The 20256-nt window shown below is 36.5% G+C and overlaps 1 protein-coding gene across 1 annotated transcript in view; it reads left to right on the top strand.

Annotated features, from left to right (window-relative positions):
• The first annotated feature begins 1783 nt into the window (after nt 1-1783).
• Nucleotides 1784-20256, top strand: part of IQCM (IQ motif containing M) — a 130828-nt gene continuing 112355 nt past the window's right edge. Inside the window, exon 1 of the mRNA XM_015861182.2 lies at nt 1784-3452. The gene's annotated coding sequence lies outside the window, so the exon portion shown is untranslated. The remainder of the gene's footprint in view (nt 3453-20256) is intronic.

Below are 20256 nucleotides of genomic sequence, written 5' to 3'. Positions count from 1 at the left end.
CTTAAACTCGCTCATAAAGGAGGGCAAGCTTGAGGGTATCTGGGCTAATTTGACTGTGATGGAAGTGATGATTTGACATCTGGAAGTGATGATTCTGCTTGATTTTCAATGAGTTGTTTTACCCTTTTCATCTCACTATCTTCTGGTGAAAGTAGTAGCAATTGTGCTATCCTTCAGGCCAAACCCCACTGAAGTCAGTAGAAAAATCCCATGTACTGAAGGCTGAGCTTCTTGGGGCAGTGCGTATGGATCTGCATTGGGAGTTAAATTAGAGACTGAACACAACAGTTTTTGAGAAAGTCCATGGAAATTACAATTTTTTTCCTTTTTCTTTTGTTGAAAAGAAGCAAGTTAGCCTAGAAAGTGTCTAAGTCAGACAGCATAATTTATAATTGATGCATAAATGATGGCTGCAAAGAAATCCGATAGTAAACTTGGAAAGACTCATAAATGCATTACTGAGATATAGCAAAGAGGCTAAGGTTGAGGGAAATCTTGACTGGTTACTTATTGCATACAATTAGCGACAGCTGCATGTCTTTTACATGGGATATAAATGCTATGTCATGTACGCTTTACCACTCTTATCTTGGAAAATGGAGCTAAGGAGAAAAAAAACAGTTGAATAGCCTTGGTAGCCTATTCTCATTATATAATTATAAGTAATCATCCTATGCATTACTATAGAATGCCATTTATGGTGAATCTATATGAAAACTGTGTTTTTATGGATCAGCTTGAAGACTGTTAGACATTTGTGTGTTATTTTGTTGTTGTACCTTTCCACTTCCATAGCAACAATTTAGCTATTCTCAGCTCATACTGATTGTGAGAAAACCAAATTCCATCTGTTTTTGCATAATGAAGTCTGAATAAAACTTCACTTGTTAAACATCAGTTATCTTCACTGCAAAGCTGGTTAAGCAAACTACTGTTTGGTGATGCATAAAGTCCAGCTACAGACAAAAATGCATGGTCACTCCAGGGCACAGCTAATTAATGTTGCAAAACTGGAATCAGTGTAAACATTTATACACCTCATGTGTGTTGGGGGGAAACATAGGGAGCTGTTCATTTCACTTGTTCTTCTTCAAGTTCTTTATGTAGAGCAATGTTTTTAAAGGCGTGACCATTTAATTTGCTAGCAATGGCTAGTCAAGAGCATTAACCTCTTCAATTTTCATAGAACAGAGCTGTAGCCATCTTACTCTGAAGAAACTGGGATGAGTTTTCAAAACAATATGAACATTAAAAACAGAGCAAAGAAGGAGAAAACTAAATCCTTATAAATATCATATGCTTGTGAAGTGGTGAGAGATCAGTTCTGTCAAAAACCAAATGTGAGAATTCTCAGTACAAAACAAAGAATATCAAATGAAATCATTATCTTCTGCTTACTATGCTAGAAATGCTTGTTTTATTTTTTTGAGATAGGATAGTTCACAATAGCAATTAAGTCAATTTTATATGATGAAATCAATAGGTTAGAGAAGCTGCTCTTTTGCTTTCACTCAGGCCATGGATGTTTCTGAAAGTTCTTTTGAGATGAGTTCTCCAGGATCAGGTTCTAACCTCTGTGCAGTAGTTACAGCGCTCATTGGGAAATCTAGTTAAGTTTCAATTTGAATAATGTTTTAGAGATACAGCAGAGTAATTGAAGCACCAATGTGCAAGACTAAGTTCTTTTCCTCTCTTCTCTTTAGAAACCTATCACTGAATTCAGTGGCAGCTTTGAAAATAGATCTATCTCCAGGACCTTTGCAGAGCAAGAATTTCACAATGACCTTTAAAACACAGGGAGGCTTCCAGTCCCTTTATTTCACAGGCAACTGAAAATTACGATGAGTTCACTCACCTGTGTTTTGTTGACTGTGTTCTGTACTGTCTTCTCTACCAGTGGCAAAAGTGGAAAATCAGGATTTAACAACCACTTTTCATGGCTACTTCAGCAGGTTCATCAGAATTTCTGCAGCTGCTCTCTATTCAGGCTCATAAAACACCTCTCCCTTCACAGCTTCTCAAACGCCTCCACCTCAGCATTTCAAGTAACTCAAGCTGCTTCCTTTCTTGCTTGCTCTCCTGCTTGCATGCCAAAACCAGAAAGCCTTTATTAAGAGCTTTCCTGTCAATCATCCTGAAGGCCTCTTTGGAAATCTGATTAGTATTTGCAGCCTATGTTCAGAAACAGGCCGAATATATCTGGTGCAATTTATACAAAGGGGTATGAGGGAGGGGAACAATTTAACTAGAGGATGAAGTCTTGTTTCTGTGCTGCAGATATGTTATCATCTCTGTAAGCAGTGAGATATTTTCAGATTGTAAAGAGTTGTGCACATGGGAATTTAAGATACGCTATGTCATTTGGGATTGTTAAGGCTTGCCTTTACTGCAGTACATGAGAAAGTGGGTAAATTAGGCTGTGCTGGAGGTTGAGACTGCTGCTGTAGCATTATTAGCTTACAGTGGGCTCAGATATGTCTACTGGCTGTACAATTGTATCAGCACAGTCACTCTCTTCAACTTTCTAAGCCCATACAAACTGGATAAAGTGTTTAAAAAGAAGGAAAGAAGTATTCTGTGACAGGTGCTCTGAAGCCTACGCTTCATGATTTCACAAAAAGTTGAATTCTGTTCACTCAGAAGAACGGAGAATGGTGAGTGCTGAATAATACTTTCACAGGCAGTACTAGAGGCTTGAAAGATGGTGACTACCATGAACTCGCTATTTGTCTGGGCGGACTGCAGCCTGTCCAGCCTTACTTGCTAGACTGTTGAAGCAGAAGTAGATGACAACACACCTGGTTGAAAAAAACAGAGTGAAAGGAACAAGTAGTATATTTATGATGCTGAAAGCGATCAGGTTGCATGCTGAAAGGAGAGATATTACTTGGGTGTACTGCTTTGTTCACGTAATTCTTATTAACCCAACAACTTTACTAAAACGACGCTTGGATGTTTTGTCTAGTCTGCTGCTGTAAATTTTGCTTAGCAACGTTCTGCAGCCTGATTTCTGTTACCTGGTTAAATTACAAAACAACTCACAGAACAAAGTGCAGCCATTGTCTGCCAGCTCCAGATTTGCCGAGTGAATCCCTTGGAGCCAGAGTGGAGGTGGGACCCTGTGCCTTATCACAACCAAGCCTGGCAGAAACTGGTGGTTGCTTGGTAATAATGAATGTTGCTGTTCCTTATTCCAGAGGTTTAGCAAACAGCTGAAGCAACAAATTTGGGGAGTAGCATAAGGCCTGAAAAGAACAAATAGTTGCTGAAGAAAAAAAAACAAAGAGTGAGACGAGAGTGTTACTTGGATACAGCAGAAGACAACACAACAGAAGGAAGGGCTGTGAGGAGAAATAAAGACAAAATGTTCAAGGTCTGGAAGGATCTGTGTTTTTTAATGCACCTAGTGGCACTGCAGTTCTGTTCGGTTTGCTGATCCAGAAGTATTATCAGTAAGTGGTTTATTACAAATCTTTTCTTCCTAATTTTCCAGTCATTTCCTCTTTCTCAGGATTTTGTGTTAGTCTTCCACTGTATATTTTACTCTCCATTCACCCTTCAGAAGTATTTTCTACTGTTACATCTTGCAAAAAATGAGAGCTGTACTAGTTTCAATAAATAGCTATTGTCCTGAGGCAATAGTGGCACTGGTTAAAACTGCTGGGTCCGTGTGCTCAGTGCCTTGTTACCTGCTATTCCAGGCAGATGATGTGACATCATCTGCGTATCTCACTTATTTTTCTTGTTATCACAAGTGCTGCAGATACAGATAGAAAAGCTTCCTTAAGAGTGTAAGAAAGTCTTCACGTCTGTTCTTGATCAGACAATGCAGAAACAATGAGTTTAATAATAATATAATAATAAATAATAATAAATAAGGATAATAAATAATAAATAATAAATAAATAATAAATAATAATAAATAAATAATAATAATATAATAATAATAAAAATATAATAATAATAGTAATAATAAAAAACAATTTTTTAGACTGTTTCCCGTGGATGTGCTGATTTGATTTCTGCTTTAGAGATGGAGGAATATGCTCATCTGAAATTTTCTGTTTCCTTATCATTTATGAGGCTAATGTATGTAGCTAAGTTATTTGCAGAAACAAATGATTGTGTGAATGACTCAAAAGTGGACGGGCTTATTTGCGATGGCTTTACCACGAGTAGTTTGGGTAACTGCAGTAGTTCACAAATATATGAGTTATTCTAGAGAATGCAGCCTGGCTCTTGATGTGTGCTGCAGTTGCTAGTGACATCTATGCTATATAGATAAAAGTTGCATCAAATATTTTCTTTTACATGTCCAGACTCCTCTTCCAGCTCAGCAACAGCTTGTGCGGTTTCCTCTTTTGCTTCATACAGCATTTCTAATGGAGATCTCTCAAAGTATATTACTAGAAAGGAAATGCAACCCCAAGTCCTGCACCTGAATATGTTTGCCAGTACAGCAGTCTTCACAGGGCAACTTTGTTTGGTACTGCCTTGTGATCTCCTTGCAGCAATGAGCAGTTATGCACACACATACATCTATGGGTTTCATTTCTGTAAGATGCTTCTCACCAGCGTGAGAGAGAGCTCACAGTCTGCACTCAAGATTTGACATCACCATTGACTGCACTGATAAAATATAAATTTTCAGTCTGTCCTTTATTTATTTATTTATTGTCTCCAAAACCTCAATTTCTTTTTGTCTGTTTTTGCCATCTCTGTTTATGAATGAAGTTTCTTTTCCCTTCAGTTTTCTGAACTCCTCACCATTCTTTATCACATATAAAATCCTGTCTCTGCACAATCCTTTTTCTCTATATATATGATTACGCATGAAAAGATAAATCAGATATGTAAGTCTTGGAAAACCCTAGTTCCTTTTCTATAGAAGCAATACTTAGGTTCATTGCCTAGTTGTCAGGTTTATTCATCTCCCTCCTAGAGCTATGACAGTCAACTCTAATTCCTGAAGTTTTTTTTGAAACTCGTGTCTTTACTTGAAGCAAAACACATGTGAAGTGCTGAAAAATGTTTAAAGGACACAATATAATTAATATAAATTTAAAATACCATTAAAGAAGCAAAGATGTATTTTCCTATGGATTTGTAAAACCTTAGTATTGAAGTTGATTCCTTTAACTGAATTACTGTTACATTTTAATTACACTTACTGAAATAGGAACATAAAACTTGGTATCACTGAAGAGCTCAAGTGAAAAAATGCTGATTTAATGTATTAAAAAACCTTTATTAAGGAACATTGTGGAGAACTTGTTCTCAAGAATGAGAGATGCCTCTCTTGGCTTTCCTTCGTTTGACATATTTTAGACCTAATTCAGCAGACATTAACATCTGTGAGTCGAATGAGCATACTGTATATGTCTTTCTCTCTTTTTTTTTTTTTTTTTTAAAGAACTTGTCACACTACTGGCCTCATAAGGTGAAGCATTCACTTTTCTTCTATGGATGTAGAATTATTTTTTCTGTAACTATTGTGGAGGCGATGGAATATCTTTATTTGGTAGCACTCCAGCTAATTGTTCTGAAAGTATTTAAAGGGAAAGGCTTTGTTTTAAAAAAAAAAAAAGATCTGCCATTTGTAAATAGCTTTAATGTAGATGGAATAAAGAATCTGGGCAGTAATTTAAATTCAGGGTTACATTTTTGAACTGCTTGAATAACAGCCAATAGCACGGAACTACTGTGGAAACATCTCATTAGAACTGGTGTTACTCCTCATTTCTAAAAGGAATATGACTCATCTTGGAAGTTTGTTATAGTATAAGCATTTTTAGCAGTTGACTCTGCACCTGCATTCTCCATCAGAGAAATTTTGGTTATGCAGCAAATATAAGTTTTCCCTCACTATGTCTTAAATGACCTAAAAATATATAGATGTTTTATTTTTCATTTCTCTGTATCATGAGCCAGCTGGCACAATTGATAGGACACTCATGTTGACTTGTGTCTTTTCCAAAAGTTTTCCTGTAAAGATGATCAATGAGTATTGAACTGCACTCAACTAAGATGATTTCTGTGCCACAAACTACTTTCAGCAGAACATAGAAAACTATCCTTTTGCATTACAGCTGTGTATTAGGCCGAAAGATGTGGACCGTGTTATACTGTGAGACTGCTTAGGTGTACAGTGTCAACAACAAACTGATATAAAATTGAAAAAATTAGACTGAGAGTAATGGACAAAATTTTATCATGTAACTAGGTTGCAGTGATTGTAAAGAAAGATATCCTGTATGAAATAGAACATCCTTACCTGTGATACATAGAGTTGTCAGAAGTGATTAAATGAACGTATTAGAACACGGGCTGAATTCTCACTAGTATGCTTTAGGCATGTTTAAGTTGAAAAATTGATGCAAATAGCTCTCTTCCCAAGGTAATATCGAGCTGAGGTAATTTCGGGTGCTGCACAGCACTGTGTAGAGAGCAAGTTTGGGAAGTAGTATATGCACTATTACAGTACTGTGCCCCAAATAGGAAGTCCTTCCTTTCAGCAGCCCCTTGTTGGGTGCAGTTCCATCAGACACAGCAATGCTGCTTCTGGATTTGCAGATGACATAGAGAAGCCTTCTTTATATGACACTATCATGTGGTACAGCCTGGTTATTGTTACTTTGGGTACCTTTGTCCAAAGAATTAGTTTAAGTCTGTGTCAGAAACACTTTTGCTTCTGGTGGTGCTTGGGAAAGTAAAATCCTTATGAGCCTGGGCATTTTGTTACTTGAATCTTGTGCTTTGTGAAGAATGACAAGTTCCTCTGCCTTTTTCACTTAGAGGCCAATGCTCTCTGAAGCCTATGCACAACACAGGCAGGTTTATGGGTTGCGTCATTTAGGAATGGTTTAGTGATCAGCCTAATTGTCTGGGATGTGAGAGACTGCAGTTTAAAATATCTGTTTGGTCCAGCAGATCAGAGCAGTTCCACTTTGCATTAAGTATTCATCAGACCCCTGAGTGAAAAAGGGAGACAGAATGATTCTATTTCTGCCAGAGGCTGGGGCCTTTAACAGTGATATAAGAAAATTATGGTTAGGTTCTTAATGCAGTAAAAGAATTCAGGGTAAGATCATCTTGCAGTTTCTGTAACTTGTTTGCCTGTATTTTGTCTGCAAAGTATGAAATTTGTACCTGTCCTGTTCTTTCATGTGGATATGGGAACTTACATAAGGCGCTATGTCAGAGTATTTTCTATAAAGTTTGCTTGCATGCTTTAGATGTAGACGTCTTCTATTATAACTTTAAAAAAATAATAATAATCAAGGTTATTTTCTTTATACTTAGTTGAATACTGCTATGCTTTTTATACTATCCAAACATGGTTCTGTGTTATGTCCAGCAAATTAATATTTCCATTAAACACCGGATTTCTAAAGTTCTATTAGATTATAACTCTTCAAGCTTCATTCAATGCCTGTGAAATTATGAAATGATTTTTGTTGAAAATCTTTAAAGATATGAGAGCACATCATATTGGCAGGTTTTCTACTGATGAGAATTCATTTCTTTCTATGTTGTAGGTCAGTAGTTAACATCTTGCAAGGGATTAGCTCTGTCTGTATGAACCAATGCCTAACCCTGAATAGCCCTGACCTTGACAGACCAAACAAAAATGTGGCCAGCCCAAAAAAAGCTCAGTTATGCTTCATACAGATCCAGGAACTCAGACTGGGAAGTTATCTTCTGCCACAGAAATTGACAATAGAGGCTAAAACTCACAGGAGGACTTTCCGCAGTGAGTGTTGTGGGAGGGAGTGCAAGAAGACAAAGAAATACTTCCAGTAATTTCCAAATGTTCTCAGCTGCAACAGTGCCATATTGTGGGCCACTTAGAACCCGATTGATGCTGCAGTGTCAGTTCTTTCAGGTTTGTTATCGTAAACATATGCTGTGTTGCAGTGGTTGGTACTTATCTTGCAAATCCTCACCTGTGTCTATGTGTAAAAATCCCACGGGAAGTAGTGGGGCTAGGAGGGAGGAGTCTGGCGTTCACGACCCTGAAGGCCGAGGACGGAGCAGCTACAAAACTGTCCCCAGAACTTTGCCATTGGTTCACTTGATGAAACTTATGACTACCAGAAGGTGGCGGCATTGACGAAGGAAACAAGCTGAAATTATACATTAAATGTATGTAATGGTTTGTTTCTTTTTTTCTTTTCCTGTTTGTTTTTGTTTGTTTGTTTGTTTGTTTTTGTTGTTTTTTTTTAACTTTGAATAAAAAAGTGTAATAGAATATTTGCAGCAAGCTCAATATATTCCTGGTGAATTCAGTTACTAATATTATGATTGTGTCAAGCAGACTTTTTCAACTTCTTTTGGATTGAAGTTAATTTCTTCATGTAGGCTATGGTTAGATCTCTGAGTGCTCAAGCCTGCTGTTTGCAACTTGAATTTGTTCCTATAGAACAAATCTACTCTGTAATTTCATTGTAGCCTGCTTAAATTGTGGGTAAAAAGCCTCATGTTTCCCATTTCTGAGCTGTGGTTTGTTTGATTTTATTGATGACTGATTTGTCAGTACTAAATCCTGGAAAGCTTCAGTCTAGTGCAGAGATTGTAGAAGGGTCCCCTTGCTAGCCCAAGCCTACTCGGTGCAGATTTGCATGTGAACAACATGCAGGTACACAATGTGCACTTGTCTACTAGGGAGAGTATAGTATTTAATTCTCTCTTTGGCATCTTGGAACAACGAAGTCTTTGCATTTGTGAGTGAGGTAGGTAGAGAGCGTGGCCTTCAGGCATATGTATGTGAAGCACAAATTTGTCTTAAAGAAAGATGATAACAGTAATTTTGCCGTTATTGTTCTGAAAGAGTCTAACTAATTAGGAGTCAGCTGTAACAGGCAGTATGCTCACTTCAAAAATTTGCAGATAGGTAGCTCAAGGTTGTGTTATTTTTTTTTAATAAAAATCCTCACTCAGTGACCTGAAAAAAAAACATGGATTCAAGTGACTGCTTGAGACAGTGAAATCAAGCATACAGCGGATGCATCAGAACCAAGAAACTAAACAAAAAACAACAGCCTCTGGAAAAGTAAAAAAAAATACAATCTACCAAAAAAACCAAACTAGCAGAATGAGTTTAACTTTCCCCCTCCAACTCTGCAAATCCATTACACACAACTGGCAGCATACTCCATCTGCAAAGCACTGAATGAACTGGCTATGTTGTTGAGCCAGCTTGGTGGTATCTGTCCTGTGCTCTTCTCTGCTCTCGTTTTTGTGGTGTTTTTTGTTTGTTTTCTTTGTTTTTGTTTTAAATTTTATGTTAATGCCAGCATTAGATGGTTAAAGAAATGTTTGTTTGCCGGAGAGCAATGACTCTTTGTCCTCATGTACAAGAAATGCATATTACGGAGGAAGTTCTTTACTTCTTCATTGCATCTGTTTTTCTATTTTTATGGTTGAGGCTATGCTTTTTGTGGTGTGACTTTTTAAGGAGATTCATTGAAGGCTAACGTCTGCAAAATGTTGAGGACTACTAGCACTTGTCACTTGGAAGATAAACTGAAGAAGTCAAACTCAAGAAATGATGAAGTGAGTGCATGCAGCTACTGTGTACTTACATTATGCTTTTGATTTGTTCACTTTGTTTGCTGTCCTTAGATGATATAGAATTGTGTGTTACTGTCTTTTCTTCTCTTTCTTGGTAGTGCAGCTTGTTCATTAAGAAGGGTCCCACAACTGAGGCTAGCATTTTCTGTTTGCTTGGATGTTCCTTTTATTAATTTATGTGTGTATTTTACTTTATTCTTTCCCATCATAAGCAAAACAATCAGAATTTCTATTCTTTCTCTGTGAGGTTTCAGCCTTGCCTATCATAGGCTATATTCTTTGGCATTTTCATTCTTGTAACAACACAACCATGCAATTAAAAGGAGAATTAGACTTCATCAGTGTGACAGTTAGTTCTTTAGCTTCTTACCTGCTCTCTCACAGCTTTGGCTCTTTTAGATTCTCTATATTGGATCTCATTAAAATATCTAAATTATATTTTACTTATAACATTGGGTGATAACTGATAATAGGGTGATAAGAAAGAAAAACAGAATGTAGAAGAGAAAGGGCAGTTAAAAACAGTTTAAAATTGCCTGTTCTTTTTTCTTTGCAAATCTTCAGATTACCACGACAGGAAGGCAGTGTGATTTTGTTCTCACTCATACCATGCTCATTGCTTGTACCTGTCTTGGCAATTCCTGTCTTCAACAGTTTTCAAAAAAAAAACTGCTCTAAAGCAATTCTTAAAGACTAAAGTATACTATGACAAGATTTTGTACATATCATCTATCAGTTTCACTATACCTTTTTCTCTTTCTGAAACCACCTTCAATTTTAACATGCTGGGTTATCAGAATTCACAGATAAGTTACTTTACTTTTTCATTTGATCTTTCTTTTGCTGTTTCCGGTTTTTTGCTCAGATTTTTGCATCCTCACTTTGATACTTCTGTGCCTTTGCATTTTTTCATATAATCAAAATATATCTCTATCTATGTGTGTAGCTCCTGTTGATAAGAAAATAGATATAATTTTATATGCATACATTGAGATCTTGAAGCCTACCCTAGAGAGCAAAGGATTGGATTTTTCCTGCTTGCATTCTGTTGAGATTTTAGTGCTCACTCATTATGTCAATGACAGTCTTGTCACAAAATTTTATAGATTTGACTCTACAGTGCTTCAGGTTAAAAACAAGCCCATGCCTTGGCAACCTGAGTATTTGTTCTCCTTCTTGTACGCTATTCTATTCTTCGTTCCTGATGGGAAGGGAGAAATTATCCAGGCAAATGTCTCTTATTGTCCCCATGATACTCTATGTTATGATGATCTCTTTCTTTACTGTCACTGGATAGAGCTGGTCTACCTGTTGAATAGTGTATTTAACAATCTGTGTGCTGTACTGTACTAAGCTTGTTCTTTTTGTTGTTACTGATGTGAGGTCATGGTCAAGATCAAGTAATGGAATTCTGATGCTGTGGTCCTGGTAAACAGAAAAATTAACACTTCAGGTACTCCATGTTAACACAGGCACAAGTAGATGATTGTGGCAATCTGGATAGAGTACTTCAATTTTGTGGTTAAATCAGCATGAGTGACAAGATCAGTCTGTTACCCATTTCTGCTGTAAATTTCCCAAATCACATTGTATACCGCTTCTTGTTCCAGACTTCTCAAAGATGGTAGTTCAGAAGCATTTTGCAGACTTGAAATAGGAGTTCATCATGAGTAACTTTCATTCACTAAGCTCTTGAAAATCTGATTTGCCTATTTCTTTCTGCCTGAGCTGGGTTTGTATTAAAGATCTGTATTAATTTAAAAGCAGTCTGTTGGCCTTGGAGCTCTATTCTAATCAGCATGTAGTAGTTAAGTTTTAAAATTAAATTCCAGCAGGAATCAAGTCCACCAGTAGTGTCATATATTTAAAATTAATTATAGTTCCAAACCTTCTTTCCACATCCCTCAGCTAACTTTTCATGCTCTAGGTTTCGTGTGTGTATCATTAGATTTTTGTGGATATTCTTCAGATATTGTTTATAATCGAAACTACATATTTTGTTACTGATTCTTTATAACATGCTACTTGTGAAGTAGTCAATGTATGTTGAACTGTATGTATGAATTGGATGGATTACAAGAACTTTTCAAAGATTTGTGGATTAACAATTTTTTTTTTTAATTTAAATTGCATAGTAGATCAAACCATTCACTATCTTTCATTTTGAGAATGGATTACTAAGGTAGACAAATGGGAACAGGAACATCATAGTGCGTCTTATACAAATAATCTGAAAATTCTAAGTTTACCAGTGGAAGCCTTACTTAAGACAAAGTACAAGAGAGTTGGGAGAGTCAATTGTTGAAATGCTAAATGTGCCCATCCAGTTACCACTAGTACAGCAAAGCATGCTGCAAGATTGTCAGAGCACAGGTGTTTATATCTCTTTGTAAAGTAGTTGTTGTAGTTTAATGAGTATCATAAATAACCTTGATTTTACTGTGATGTAGAAACAAAGTCATCTTTTACATTGGCACAGTCTAGGTATTTCTGTTTTGTAGATCTAGCATGTAATCACATTTCCTATGAAAACTGTTTTTGTGACTACTTAGGTTATTAGTTGAATTTACATGTATTAACTGAGCTGCTCTCTGATTTTAGTTCTTTTTCTGATGTGTTAAAGGGTAAAGAGGAAGGTATGTTTTTGGCCTTTTCTGATCAAGTAAGTTGCAGGTGCAATATTTTATTTTTGAGTTAAGGCACCCTTATCTCTTACATCACATACTCACCTTGGAGGTGAAAATCAAAGTTCTCTTGATGATGATTCAGCAGTTATTCCTCTATTTTCTTTACTCAATTCAACATGATAAGAGAAATTCTTGGTCTCTTTTGATAGCTTTTTATCCCACTGTTGCATGCTAGCTGAACCATTTAAAAAGTTCATTTGTTCTGGTAGCAGTCTCCTATACAATACTGTGGAGCTAGGGATCAGGTTACTCTGCAGCTAGAATTTCAGACTAGAAATGGCTTAGGTCTTGAGATAGTCAAAGAATTGCTCAGCCTCTTGTAAAGATGTTATGTAGGAACATATTTATAAGTGGATTTGTTTCTTTGATTGTCATCGTACACTGACTTTCTCACAAACATCCTTGCATGTATTCTATTTCCACCTGCCAGGTTGGCAGGTCTATCTGTGCACTTCTCTGCTCCAAGTGTTGATTAGGATTCCATTTTTGCCCTCCACTGTACCCTCTTCATGTTAGTATTACTTTGTTAGTCTCTTTTCTGTATGATTAGTTTGTCAGGATGCTATCATGTTTAATTGTTAGGAAAATATCTAAGGATGAAATTTGCAACAGGCGCCATTGCTCAATTCATTGCTGAATAGACTGACCATACACTTGCTTGATGATGATGGCTTTGCTAGCCTTTGTCATAGTTTGGGCACCTCCTATTGTCCTATTACAGTTTTCTGGTTTTCTTGCAAAATCAGCAGAGTTCTGCTAATTAAAATGTTGGAGTTCAGTAGATGGAGTTTTTGGATAAGGATATGACAAACAAACAGGGGTATGCCACTGAAATGAATGCAGTGACTCATTTTTCTGAGCTGCTTATGATAATTTAAAAGGCTCTGTAGCAGAAAATCAGTCAAGTAAGGTAGCTCTGGTTGGATGTAAAGGAACTCAGTGTGCCTTCCTCTTGACCCATGTGAGTTCTGATCTGGGGCTAGATGGAAGACAAACGATGCTGCACAGTTTAAAACAGCCATCAACTTTCCCTACAAGTTGATGTCAGAAGCAGCAATATGTGTTCTGTTAATGAGATAGTGTCCTTTTCCTGACGTTATTCCTTAATGCTTGGGATTTGGATATCATTCTGTTAATGCCCTGGACTATTAGGTCTCCCAAAATTGTTGTAGGATTGTTCTGTCAGACCTTGCCAGATCATATATAGCTGTTACCAGGAGCAAATATTGGGGCTGTATTTTCTGGTTTGTTTGGGGGCTTTTGCAGCTTCAAGCTTCCTTTCTTGTATTCCTCCCTTTTTTTTTCCCACACTGGCTGTTTCAGCTGTTCCCTACTGTTAGCTCTCAGCTGCTTTTGTTTAATTCTTCATTCTCTCACAGAGAAGTGGGAGGCTTGAGATGCCCAGATTTCTACATTTGTCAATTCAAGCAACTAAATCTAAGATTTCTGTTTGATCGGCTTGTTTGTTTACTTAAAGCTATGTTTCAAGCTTTTTTGGTTCTGCAGAGAAATGCCTGAAAATACCATTTAAGTCCCAAAGACCTGAAGACAAATAAGAGGATATAGTTCCCTAAAGGACATTGGGCTGTGTCTCATGATTTTGTGCACTTGATCAAGTTCAGTACTGTCACACTTCACTCAGCTGATTTGCAGAAGATGGGAGAGGCTAGAAAGCTCAATGGAGTCACTAAGCTTTTCATAGTACTGGAAGGTCTGCAGACAGCAAACAGTACCTGAAGAGTAGTGGAACACTAATTGACACAGATTTTGAAGGGGAATTCATAATATTCTGGTACCTTGCCAAACTGTATAACTGTGACCATAAATCTCAGTAACTTGTGGCAAATGTGCTTTTTTTTTTTTTTTTTTAACTTTGATATTTCCCTCCCTATCTTCAGCTTAGGCTCAGAAAGTACTTTGCCTTTTTGTAAAACACTCAGTAGTAGTACATCCAGAGTAGTCAGTAATTACTCTTTTTCTTATATAAAACAAGTCTTTTATTTGGTGTAGAAAGAAAAATAAACTGCATCATAAAGCTTTCCATTGCATGCCATGCTACTAGAAGACATCTGCAAAGCTTCCCCCCCCTTTTCCCCTTTTGTTTTTCATTTTTCCTTTTTTTCTATGTAAAATTAAAGAGGAAAGTTATAGGCTGATTTTAGCTGTCTTGACTGTAAATGTCATTTTTGTGGGCTCAGATCCCTCTAGTTCAAAGGATGCCATGTTTTTTGGAAATCTCAGCATCCGAACAATAGTGCAAAACTGGAAACAGTGACTTAAATATTCAAAGCTTCCTGCTAAAAATGGAATTACTGGCTAGTCATTTAACTGTGAAGTCTAAATCTTTTGTTTTTTCCTTCAGTTGTAAATCCTGCTCAGGGAAGCACAAGGATACTTCAAGGTTACTCAACCTTACATAAATATATCATTTTGTCTTTATATATTTAGTATGGGTACACCAGAGTTTGAGAACTGCTAATGATTGCTCAAGGCAGCAATAATTGAGGTTACTTGTAGACATACTTTTATGTGAACTAGGTAAATAGTTTTGGAACGGGAAGTGAAAAAGAACTATACTAAAAACTGTCATTCTGCTCTTCCTTAACCTTGCTTTTGTCATGTAATTTAATTAGCATCTAATTGATAAAGCAGTTTGAGTTTCTTATAAAAGTTAGTATAAGTCTTATAAAGTTAGTATAACTTTTTTTGCTTTTTTTTTTTTTTTTTAACTTTGGTGTAATTCACAATGAAGCACAGACTGTAAAAAAGCCATTTATAATCTATCAGAGGCATAAAAATAGTTCCTCAGAGACTGCACAGAATCTGCTCACTATACGTTTTTGGCCACAAGCACTGCCAGATATAACAATTACGGTAAAGATGACAAATTTAACAACTACCATGTCTTTCTCCTTCCTACCAAAATACCTCTCTAAGTAAGTTAAAGGAGTTACTTCATACTTCTGTTTATGTCAGGACTCTTCATAGGTTCTCAACATGATTATTTTAAGATAAATATTTTTATAAAATATTTGATGTATAGCCAAGGCAAACTTTAATTCTTTTCATCAGGGAGCTGATATATGCAGAACTTTCCCACTGCAGAAGAAAAATAAATTCTCGATGTCCTTTTGATAATCTGTTGCTTTCCAGGGTTTCCACCAAGTATCCTTATCATTCTATTTTGTTCATCTTTCTCTGCAGCAAGTAGGTAAGTCAAAGCTCAACTGTTCTGTTTTTGTCTTCAAACAAACAAACAAAAAAACATTTAATGTTTCACAGCCATCTGGATGCAGAATTGAATTTGGAAGGAGGGCAAAAACATCAGTGTACTGCTAAGAAATTTGTAAAGACTGAACAGAAGAAAAGCTAAGTATCTTGCAAGCAATACTGACATACAAAAATATGGAAGATGAGCAAAGATGAGCTAATAAAATCTGAATATTGAAAATAATTGGTGACATGTTTTTCTAAACTTGGAAAACATAAAAAATGTTATTTATACTAATGGGGGGTAAGGAAGCTGTATTCCCCAGTTTGAATAATTTGCCTTACTGTGCCTGTCAGATTAGCAAATGGTAAATAAAAAGCATTTTGACAAAAGGTCAAAGAGTCTAATACAAATCTTTTTCCAGGAGTACTTGATGAGGGCAGTAAGTCAGAAGAATTACTTGGTCACTCTCTTTCACAAAGAGCTTTGCTAAAAACCTTTCCAATAGCCAGGTTGTTCTTTCCCATGCTAGTAAAACCTGTTTTCATACTTCCTTGTCCTAAAAATATTAACCTCTTTAGTTTTTTTGAGATTTACTGAGCTATAATGTGATTTTGTTCCCGCACCTAGGAAGACTCCCTCTAACATCTTGAGAACTAAGACAGAAATATTAACTTAAAAAGTGATATGCTGCTAAGTTATTGAAATGTCTTTGTATTCTCTATTTGTCATTTATGTCTCTGTCCCTGTCATGGAAGCTGCTGTTGAAATCTTTCAACATCAACACTCTGCCATTTAAAACTTACCCTGCCAGCATGCCATCTGTTTTGATCAGGGAACCACTTTCTACGTGAGCTGACTCCTACACACATTGCACTTTGTGAGAGAAAAATGTATTTGCTGAAAAGTATATAAAAATATAGTAAATCATGCCATCCTTTGAAAAGCAATACTCCTTAACTCTTTTTTCTTTCTTTCTTTCTTTTTTTTTTTTTTTAATCTTAAAATTAAATAAGTGTATTTTCTTCGCTGTCTCCCATTGTTTTTTTGATTTTTAGACAGAGGAAAAATCATAGTAAAGCGAGTCAAGCCTTCCTTGTAATTGCATTTTTTACCCCTGAAGCTGGTTGCATGTGTTGATATACTTCCAAACAGGGCAGAGATACTGGCCTTTGCAAAATTAACTTTCTATAGAAAGACAAAAATGTTTCTATAGAAAGTTAACTTTACATTTAAAAAAAAACACCTCTTTTTTATATACTGTGCATGGATTCTTCCAGGCGCAAAAGAGATTAATTTCTCACTTTTCTTGCTTTGTGGAAGCAATTGTATTGAACATTATTTACTAATAGTTACGTTTTATTTTTAACATCAGGTACCATTACTGTAGGTGATCAGGATGAGATACTGATGCTGATAATCTAACCCTATCCTTCCTTGATAGGCTTGTCTGGTAGCAGTATATCACATTTTACTGCCTTTCCCAGTCTCAACAGAGCTCTGCTTTGTGGGTGGAGACAAGAGGAGATGAGTACAGAACCATCCCATAGCACGCTCTCAACATCTTGCCTTGTACCCACTGTTTCTTAACCTGTGGCTTGTGCTCCTAAGGAGGTGTGGTAAGCCATATTGATTACTTGCTTGTTCTTCTTTTGGTTCATTATGTGGCACTGAACACAGATTTTGGGAACAGTTCAGTTTCAAAGTTCCTTTTTGTAAATATCTTGTGGTAACAGAGGATTGTAGGCAGGCGAATAAGCACTGAGCAACCACATTAAATGGTAGTGGAAATGGTAGTTACTACTTTGTGGTACGGAAGGCCTGATTGCTAGCTTCTGGACCTTTTAAACTGACTTAGCGAGAAAGGAGAGAAAACATTTGTGAAACTAAGGAGTATTCATTTATATCTAATGGGCTGCAAAGACTATGCAAAGATGCTGCTTTATTCTTTCAACCCATCATTGAACCTTGCTAACTTTGAAAACTAAGTAAGGACCTCTAGAAATATCAGATGCAATTTCTTGCCTGTGTCAATTAATTGTTTCCATGAAGTTATCAGATTCAATCTTATTATTTCTTGGTTTGAGGGTTGTACTTTTCCAATGACAATTGAATAAATGAATATTGTTTACAGTTTTGAGTCTGTCTTTTCCTGGCCAATTTGTGACCAACTGTTTGTTTTTGAGCCAGCTAAACACTCTCCTCTAACTTGGATAGTTCTTTTTTACTGTCTGTAACTTGCCCTGTAATGCAGTAACGGAGATCACATGCCATTGTTTCACTGGTCTAAAATAAAACATGTTCCCTTGCTTTCTTGTCATTGAAGTCACTACTGGTGTGGAGTATCTTCTTTGCAAACTCAGCTGCAATCTTACTTGTTATCCATTTTAAGGAATAACAAATCAGTACAGGAAAATTGGATGTTTTAGAGCAATGAGAAGTGCTGTGAAGGCCATCAGGTCAGTCCTCAGGCCACTCTTTACCTAAAGGAAAAACAAAACAGAACAAAAAGATATAATGTACCCTACCCCCATCCCACAGATTTCCCCTGATTAGTTTCATAGAATATTATCTTGCAATGTATTGGGTTTTTTTAATAATTTGTTCTGGTACTGCACTAAAATTCCTAATAGAGTGCTGATGAGACAGATGAAGTTCCATCCACAGAAATACAAATGCTTTTTAGATACCCTCTGAAGAGTTGCTTAACATTAGGAAAATTGTGAGGCAAGCTGTTAGTGAATTATTGTCAAGGTCAGAGAATGCACATTTGTTTTTTCTAGTAGTTGTATCATTATCAGGCTCTTATGATATATCCACTTGTACTGAAAATATAGCTAACTTACCTCGGTGAATTTGATTTATTAACATTGCAACTGACAAGGTTGCCTGTTTGTTAGTGCTTATTTTATATTTGAATAGCTTTCAGCACATAAATTTGAGGAATTGCCTGAAGACTTTAGCTGTTCCATATTTCATAGAGAAAACTGGACCAGGAGAGTGCTGCTCTTGATATTTCTATTTTGACACTGTTCACTTTTTATAAATTAATATGATGCCTGTATACAGATACAGGTGTGCCCAATGAGTAGAATTTCTTACAAACAGTAAAACTTAAATGTTGAAGCTCATTAGCTTTATCCTCAGTGAAGTCTAAGTAACGTAATCTTGCCAAATATTTTTTTTTAAACCTTCAGTGCATATCATAAATATATTCTTTTTAAGAAATAAATAATACATTAATTTCAAAAGAGATTAACTAATTAGATGAGTTTTTCCAGATTAATCTTAAGTAAAAGACTGAGTGGAGAAGGAATACTTGAGTGAGTATACAGTGCAAGATGGAGCTCTCAGATGGGGCCGGGAATGAAGCCTTCAAGTTTCTTATTGACTTCAGTGATGTTACATCAGGCAGAGGAGCACAGCTTAATTACAGCCAATATTAGCTCATCTTCCCAGAAGGGTTTACTTTTAAGTAAACACAATTGTATTAAGAGCCAAAGAAAGAAAAAGCAGAACTAATTACTTGCCCCTAACATCTTGTAACATCTTGTAATGTTCCTTTAACATGTCTCTATTCTTCCAGGTCTTCTTTTTCCCTGTGAGGAAGTACTTCATTTAACTAACTTTATACCTCTGTAATGGTGTAAGGCATCACATGTATAGCTCCACTTCTACAGATATCAATTTGTTCTGATTTTCTAGGGGTTATGAAGGAGGCCGCTTGGAAGTAAAATCTATGTGGATTGTGTGATGGGAGGGAAGAAAGGTTAGATTTCTTTAGGATACTATGTCATCATGTTGACACTTAGGACTTCCCAACCTCCAGACTGTCGTCTCAATCTGTTCCCCCCCAGTGACTGCGTTTCTAAGAATACTGAAGAAGGCAGACAGAAAGAGTCCTCTCCTGCTCTCTGCTTTAATGAATATATATTTCCTAATAGAAAGTGAAGGTTGCGTTTTAATGTCAACAATAGGAGTGACGCTGATGATCATAACGCTAAGCATCATTTTCCAGCCATGCAGTGACTTGGCTGCAGTCAGGATGGGGAGCATCTGGTTGAAGCGATTCATGGAAAATCTGAGTTGATGTTGTTCAGGTAGTTCAAGAATTTGCCAGTTTATAACATCACTTACTGCTGAAGTCATTTTTACTCAGATTATTAACACCAGCATTGATATTATCTGGACTGCTCCTTCCTTCCAGCCAGTCACAACTAATAATTTTTATAATGCCATTTTTGGGGAGAAGCAATCAGAAGGCTTCAGTTTTTTACTGGTATAAACCGGGCAGTTGTTAGCTGGAGGCTTCATTGTGAACATCCATGTATCTACTGCAGAAATCACATGATGTGTGTATGTAGTGCCAAACTGAGTTGAATGTAAAAGCACAGTGCTTTTTTTTTTCTCAGCAACTATGAACACCAAGAGCATTTAATCTCATAGCTCTTTTCTCTTAATACACTGGGCCAAATTCAGAAGTTGAGCTTTCGTGCTTATGGTCTCCTGTTAGATAAACGAGCAGTAACTGTAAAGCTACCTCTTTGTATGACTCTCATATACGAGCTGTATTCTAGTGAGACAATAGAATAGCTAATATCAGTAGAGAAGCTTATGTTTGTAGGAAGTAACACCCAAAAAGTCAAAGAGAGATTCACTGGTGAAACGCTAGGCACCAAGCAAACTGGGTTTGCTGAAGTGTTTCTTGCTGGGAAAAGAACAACTTGAAAAAATATTCTGCCCCTGAACCCATTAATAGTTCTTCAACCGGAGACTGTTGAATTG

Source organism: Coturnix japonica, chromosome 4 (genome assembly GCF_001577835.2).
Source record: "Coturnix japonica isolate 7356 chromosome 4, Coturnix japonica 2.1, whole genome shotgun sequence".
NCBI lineage: Eukaryota > Metazoa > Chordata > Aves > Galliformes > Phasianidae > Coturnix > Coturnix japonica.
The sequence above is the reverse complement of the archived record's forward strand: the minus strand, read 5'-3'. Positions and strand labels throughout refer to the sequence as shown.